Source organism: Hordeum vulgare, unplaced genomic scaffold (assembly GCF_904849725.1).
Source record: "Hordeum vulgare subsp. vulgare unplaced genomic scaffold, MorexV3_pseudomolecules_assembly, whole genome shotgun sequence".
Classification (NCBI taxonomy): Eukaryota; Viridiplantae; Streptophyta; class Magnoliopsida; order Poales; family Poaceae; genus Hordeum; species Hordeum vulgare.
This window is the reverse complement of record NW_025422552.1, coordinates 122-8,494: the sequence shown is the minus strand read 5'-3', so window position 1 is coordinate 8,494 and position 8,373 is coordinate 122. Positions and strand designations below refer to the sequence as shown.

At 31.8% G+C, this 8,373-nt stretch overlaps 1 non-coding gene across 1 annotated transcript; it reads left to right on the top strand.

The window, feature by feature from the left end:
* The first annotated feature begins 1,131 nt into the window (after window positions 1-1,131).
* TRNAL-UAG lies at window positions 1,132-1,211 on the top strand. Its single transcript has one exon. It is a non-coding gene; the product is annotated as a tRNA-Leu (tRNA).
* The last annotated feature ends 7,162 nt before the right edge of the window (window positions 1,212-8,373 follow it).

Here is an 8,373-nt window from a genome sequence, read left to right as displayed (position 1 = left end):
CTTCTATATATTCTATATTATTAAAACAAAGTATAAAATATATACAGAAAAAATGTTTAAAAATTCTTGTCTTATCCGCATTAGACAAAATGAAGTAAAAAATAATTCACAATTTCAGTATCTTTCAGTATCTAAGTATAAATACTAATAAAAACAAGAAAGAAGGATTGATTTGCAGCAATAGATGTCTTTCACATACAACTAGAAAAAAGTAATTTCCTTTTTGAATGGCAGTTCCAAAAAAACGTACTTCAATGTCAAAAAAGCGTATTCGTAAAAATATTTGGAAGAAAAAGACTTATTTTTCCATAGTACAATCTTATTCTTTAGTAAAATCAAGATCATTTTCCAGTGGTAATGAGCATCCAAAACCAAAGGGTTTTTCTGGGCAACAAACAAACAAATAATAAGATTTTGGAATAATATGAATTGATTTTTCAAAAAAGAATTCCAATTATTTAATAATTTGGATTCTTCTTTGAATGTACTTTTATGTGTCGAATTACTTCGGTACAATATTCTTATAACAAACCCCTCTTATATATACAATAAAAAAAAGTTTTGTTTGGTATACTGTGTGCTAAGTATTCTTTTCCTATCAATGAACTTTTCATAATTTTCATAATAGAATGCTCATATTTTATTATGAAAATTATGAAAAGTGGAGTATTCTTACAATAGGACTTACAACTTCCACCTATCTTATCCAAAATCATAAGGTTAGTAAATCTTATTAATAAGAGCATAAAGACTTTCATTCTAGAAATTTTTCAAAAATCCAAAAAGCCTTTTCTATTTATCCATTTTAATTTCATCATTAAATAGAAACCCTTTTGGATTTTTTTCATTGTATTGAAAGAATTTTCAAAATTTAAACGATAAATTAATTAGAAAAAATTAGTTCTATATCTATAATTGCAAGTTAGAAAAAAGAAGTTCCAACTCTTTCAACCAGTGTTTCTATTGGGCAAAGCAAGAGTTTATTGTAAAAAAAAAATGGAAACGATACTACCAAACGAAGTCCATTTTAATGAAAACTCTAATGTTCCTAAATTTTATGGACTTTCCCAATATCGACGATTCCCGAGATAATAGCTATTATTCTTTTAAGTTACCTATTATTTGAAGTTAGCCGCCATGGTGAAATTGGTAGACACGCTGCTCTTAGGAAGCAGTGCTCAAGCATCTCGGTTCGAATCCGAGTGGCGGCATTCTTGAAAAGGAATACAATAGATTAGAAATCAATTCGAAATTTACAATTTTGTAATGGGACCTTCCCCTTATGCTATTTGCAACTTTAGAACATATACTAACTCATATCTCTTTCTCAACGATTTCAATTGTGATTACGATTCATTTGATAACCTTATTAGTTCGTGAACTTGGGAGATTACGTGATTCGTCAGAAAAAGGAATGATAGTTACTTTTTTCTCTATAACAGGATTCTTAGTTTCTCGTTGGGTTTCTTCGGGACATTTTCCATTAAGTAATTTATATGAGTCATTGATCTTCCTTTCATGGGCTCTGTATATTCTTCATACCATTCCTAAAATACAGAACTCTAAAAATGATTTAAGCACAATAACTACGCCAAGTACTATTTTAACGCAAGGCTTTGCCACGTCGGGTCTTTTAACTGAAATGCATCAATCCACGATACTAGTACCTGCTCTACAATCTCAGTGGTTAATGATGCATGTCAGTATGATGTTATTAAGTTATGCAACTCTTTTGTGCGGATCCTTATTATCTGCCGCTATTCTAATCATTAGATTTCGAAATAATTTCCATTTCTTTTCTAAAAAGAAAAAAAATGTTTTAAATAAAACATTTTTCTTTAGTGAGATTGCATTTTTTTATGCAAAAAGAAGTGCTTTAAAAAGCGCCCCTGTCCCTTCATTTCCAAATTATTACAAATATCAATTAACGGAGCGTTTGGATTCTTGGAGTTATCGTATCATTAGCCTAGGATTTACCCTTTTAACCATAGGTATTCTTTGTGGAGCAGTATGGGCTAATGAGGCCTGGGGATCCTATTGGAATTGGGATCCTAAGGAAACTTGGGCATTTATTACTTGGACCATATTCGCAATTTATTTACATAGTAGAACAAATCCAAATTGGAAGGGTACGAATTCTGCACTTATAGCTTCGATAGGATTTCTTATAATTTGGATTTGTTATTTTGGTATCAATCTATTAGGAATAGGTTTACATAGTTATGGTTCGTTTACATTAACACCTAAATGATTACATAAAAAAAAACGTTCATGAAATGAACGTTTTTACTTTTATATTTTATTTGAGAACCCCTTGAGCGCCTTCTCAAAGGGTTCTCAAAAATTCGAGATAGATCTAATTATACTTTTTTACTTATTTCTGCATTAATAGAGCAGACTAGTAAAAAAAACCAAACCTATTTAGGATAATAATTGGATAAGAGAGCCTCTACCCTGTCAACGGATAGGGAGAGAACAAAATCTGGATAAATACCAATTCCTATTACTGGTAAAAAGATACAGATTAAAATAAAGAGTTCTCGTGGTCCAGAATCCACAAAATTTGCGTTTGGAACATTAAATAGCTTGTATCCATAGAACATCTGGCGTAACATAGATAATAAATAAATAGGAGTTAATATCATTCCAATTGCCATTACAAAAGTAATTAGTGCTTTTGGCATTAACAAAAATTTTGGACTAGTAATTAGTCCAAAAAATACTACTAATTCTGCGACAAAACCACTCATTCCTGGTAAGGCAAGAGAAGCCATTGAAAAGCTACTAAACATGGTAAAAATTTTAGGCATTGGGATAGATATTCCTCCCAGTTCTTCGAGATAAACAAGACGCATTCTATCAGAAGCGGTTCCTGCCAAGAAAAAAAGTGTAGCACCAATAAATCCATGGGATAATATTTGTAAAATAGCTCCATTGAGTCCAATGTTGGTTATGGAACCAATTCCTATAATTATGAAACCCATGTGAGATACAGAGGAATAAGCTATTCTTTTTTTGAAATTTCGTTGACCAAGAGAAGTTGAAGCTGCATAGATTATTTGGATAGCTCCTATTATTACTAACCAGGGCGAAAATAGATAATGAGCATGAGGTAACAATTCCATGTTGATCCGAATCAATCCATATGCTCCCATCTTTAATAATATTCCCGCTAAAAGCATACATGTACTATAATGTGCTTCCCCATGGGTATCTGGTAACCACGTATGTAGGGGTATAATCGGCAATTTGACAGCATAAGCAATAAGGAAGCCAAAATATAAAAGTATTTCCAAGGTTGCGGGGTATGATTGATTAATTAATCTTTCCAAATCTAATCCTGGTTCGTTGGAACCGTATAAGCCCATACCCAGAACTCCGATTAAGAAAAAAATAGAACCGCCTGCAGTATACAAAATAAACTTTGTAGCTGAATATAGACGCCTCTTTCCCCCCCACATGGATAAAAGTAAGTAAACAGGAATTAATTCTAACTCCCACATGATAAAAAAAAGTAAAAGGTCTCGCGAAGAAAATAATCCTATTTGACCACTATACATTGCGAGCATCAGGAAATAGAATAATCGCGAATTCCGTGTAATTGGCCAAGCTGCTAAAGTAGCTAAAGTAGTGATAAATCCTGTCAATAAAATGGATCCTAATGAAAGTCCATCGATTCCCAATCTCCAATGGAAATCGAAGACATCTATCCATTTATAATCCTCCTTTAATTGAATTAAGGGATCCTCCAGTTGGAAATGATAACAGAACGCATAAGTCATTAGAAGGAATTCTAATAAACAAATAGATATAGTATACCACCTAACGATTTTGTTTCCCTTATGAGGTAAAAAGAAAATTAATGAACCGGCAAATATCGGCAAAACAACAAGTATTGTTAACCAAGGAAAATAACTCATGATAAAGTGATAAAGACAAGATACGTTTTGACCAGAAAAGCCCGTGCTCGATTATTTCGAGCACAGGCTTCTTCGGTAAAGAGGAATCAGACGATTCAAATGAAGTTTTTTGTTTTTGTAACGTATCAATAAGATAGAGCCATGCTACGGGTTGTTTCAGGCCCTAAATAAACGCGGACACTTAAAAAATCTGTCGGGCAGGCAGATTCACATCTCTTACAACCCACACAATCTTCGGTTCTCGGCGCGGAAGCAATTTGCTTGGCTTTACATCCATCCCAGGGTATCATTTCTAATACATCTGTTGGACAAGCTCGTACACATTGAGTGCATCCTATACATGTATCATAAATTTTTACGGAATGTGACATTGGATCTATAAATTTTTCTTTTCAACATAAAATTTTTCGATCTGGTAAAAAGAAAATTAGTACTATATGAGTCATATGTATTGTAGACACCAGACGAAGCAATGGTTTATCCAAACTTCAAAATTAAAAATCTATTTTTTAATCCGTTTGTGAGAAAGCGTGAAAAGAGCCAAGAGACTTGAATTTTGGACTTCAACAATAAGAAAGAATTTTACAAATTGTACAGACGATTTCGAATTAGCCAATTTATTTTATTGGCTATCGTCTTTTCAATATAAATTATTGCAATTTGAATATTGCAATATCAATGAATTACAAATACAAAAATTCATTTAAGTGAAAAAGAATACTATGCAATAACCTACTTACTAAAAAAAAAAAGGATATTCTCAAATAATACTAAGAAAATAGTATGGATTTCTATATTATTTTAATATGTGCGCCTTTGTTTAGAGGATTTTATGTCTAATTATTAAAAAGTCTAATTATTCAATAAATTAGATTGATTGATACGAGTGGATTTCCTATTACGATGGATGGAAGAAAGAATGGATAGTCCAATAGCGGCTTCAGCAGCGGCAAGGGCTATAACAAAAATGGCGAAAATATCTCCTTTTAATTGGCGACTATCAAATAGATCAGAAAATGTTACGAGATTTAGATTAATTGAATTCAGTATAAGTTCAAGACATATTAGAGCTCTAACCATGTTTCGGCTTGTGATCAATCCATAGATACCAATCGAAAATAAATAGACACTCAAAAAAAGTACATGCTCAAACATCATTAACTAACTCCTTATCAATCTCGATTCATTTCAATATGAGGGCAAAGAATTGAACCGATTCAATTAATTACAATAGAACAATTACACAACAAAAGAGAAAAGAAAGGAGGTATTTGTTGGCAGTAGATGGGTTTTACTAAATCAAAATTGTGATTCTTTAGTTATTTATTTTAGATTTGCAATTCTTATAATTTTTACTTTTTCTAAGTTTTCTTATTGCCGAGCCATAGTAATTGCACCTATTAAAGAAACTAGAAGAATTATGGAAATGAGTTCAAACGGAAGATAAAAATCGGTTGCTAAATGAATTCCAATTTGTTGAACATTATTTATGAGACCCTGTTCTACTATTTGGTTTGATCTTGTAGTCCAAAGAATTCCATACCATGACGTATCTGGGATAGTAGTCATTAGTGAAAAAACAAAAGTTATACAAACGAGTGAAGTGAACCCATCTCCAATAGTCCAATAATTCTTATCTTTAGACCATTCTGAGCCATTTACGAACATTACAGCGAATATGATCAAGACATTTATGGCTCCCACATAAATAAGAAGTTGTGCGACAGCTACAAAGTAGGAATTTAATAAAAAATAGAATAAGGATATACAAACAAGAACTAATCCCAGCGAAAAGGCAGAATAAATGGGGTTGGTAAGTAATACTACTCCTAGACCCCCTAGTAGAAGAATAAATCCCCCAAATAGCATAAGAATCTCATGTATTGGTCCAGGTAAATCCATTATGGATAAAAAGAAATTAATAGTATAAAATTTTTCATGAACTGACTAAAACTAAAGGATTCGAGGAAGGAAAAAGGGATTAGGGTATTTTTTGTGTATAAACTGTATAGTTATAAACTATATTATATCATCAAAATCTAGTCTGATTTAAAATAAGAAAAAATTTCCAATAAGCAGTAGTTATTCGTTTTTCTTTATAGTTTAATAAAGAATTAGTAGATTTTTATAACAAAAAGACAAAATCAAAGTTTAGTAATCAGTAATCGTTCTTGAATTCGAAGATTTTTCTTCGTTTATTTTACTTTCAGACGAATTCCTAATTGTTTGAATTGTGTAATCTCCCATTATGGAGATTGGTAACCGACTTAAAGCAATTTGATTGTAATTCAATTCATGACGATCATAGGTAGAAAGTTCATATTCTTCAGTCATTGATAAACAGCTTGTTGGACAGTACTCAACACAATTGCCACAAAATATACAAACTCCGAAATCAATACTATAATTAAGCAATTGTTTTCTTTTTATATCCTTTTCAAATCTCCAATCCACAACGGGTAGATCTATCGGACATACGCGAACACATACTTCACAAGCAATACATTTATCAAATTCAAAGTGGATTCGCCCTCGGAAACGCTCTGGTGTAATTGATTTTTCATAAGGGTAGTGAATCGTTATAGGTAAACGATTTGTGTGGGATAAGGTAGTTATGAAACTTTGACCTATGTACCTTGTAGCACGTATTGTTTGTTGACCATAACTCATGAACCCAGTTACCATAGGGAACATATTCATTCTAAATATCTATGAAAAAGATATGTTTCTTTCTCTTGTTTGGGAGAGCTTTTGTGTTGAAAATATTCTTACTATCTATTATTGTATTATCTTATTTATAGTGAAACAAGTTGAGAAGAGGTTGTTAATAATAGATTGCCCAGGGAAATAGGTAAAAGAAATTTCCATCCAAGATTTAATAACTGATCCATTCTCATCCTTGGTAAAGTCCATCTTATTGTGATAGAAATGAAGAGAAATAAATAAGCTTTAGTTAATGTAATAAATATACCCATTGTCATTTCCAAAATTCCAACTGCTTTATTCATTTGGAAAAAATCAAAAAAGGATATATAGGGAATAGAGAAATTCCACCCGCCCAAGTAGAGAACTGTTACAAATAAAGAAGAAACTAATAAATTTAGGTAAGAAACAAGATAAAATAAACCATATTTGATACCGGAATATTCAGTTTGGTAACCTGCTACTAATTCTTCCTCTGCTTCTGGTAAATCAAAGGGTAATCTTTCACATTCTGCCAAAGAAGAAATTAAAAAAACCAGAAAGCCTATAGGCTGACGCCAAATATTCCATCCAAAAAAACCATATTTTGACTGTGCTTCAACTATATCAACTGTACTTGAACTGTTAGATAATCATAGTCGATGATAACATCACAGTTCCCACCGCTATTTCAAAACCGTACATGAAACCTTAGCTTCATACGGCTTCTCTATGATCAGAAAAAGGAAAGGACTGTTTTGTTCTGTTCCTAGCCCCTGGGGCATAGATAGAATTAGGTAAAATAAAATAGATTTGAAAGTCCTAAATTAGACCAAAGGAATTCCGTCTGCTAGAATAAGAAAAAGCGCTTCTGAATTGATCTCATCCTTTATAATATATTCCAAATTTTTCTTTGTTCAGTAATAACTTAATCTTGGAATAAAACACTTGGTACTTGTTTTGTTATAGGAATTCAATTAATAAATGGAAAGAGTGGAGTATTAGTTCATGAGCAATTCTGCATGAATAGAGGAAGGAAATAATGCAAATTTTTTCTAGTGCACTCCATATCTTTTTTACTATTCTTCTTTCCCCCGGGAAGGGGGTATTTAAAAAGAAAAAATGGATAAAGGGTTAATTCGTTCTTGATAGCCATTTCCTTAACAAGTGAATGGGAACATACTCTGGATCGGAATCCGAAGAAAGTACTACTTGATAATTTCTACAAATTGCAAGTCCTTATTATGATTCCTTTTACGGGAAAAAATCTCTAATGTTTTAGATTTTCCATTACTAATCCTTTATGTACTTTAGTGTTCCTAACCCTTCACTAACTTTTGGTGGATTCTTCTTATGAATTTTTAAGTTATAGTAATAACTAGGAGTATTCTAATAATGGAATTCCATATTGTGAATCCTTTATTCTTGCCCGCTTCAAGATATGATGAGTAATTAAAAAATATCAACCTTGGGATAAAGAGTTTACACTCTTTATGTTTACTTCCACTTTTTTCTTGTACGTAGAAAATGAGATTTTTTTCTTTTTACTACAAATTTAGAAGCTGTTTTTATTTCACTCATATAGCTATCTAGTTTAACTTACCAACCCAAATACTAAATAAGAAAAGGAATATAAATAGTTAATGGATTTTATAGGAAAAAGATCCTATTTTAACGAATCACACGTAGAGATATTGCTAGCACACAAAAAGTTAATGGTATTTCATAACTAATGGATTGAGCAGCAGCTCGTAGACCGCCTGAAAAAGAA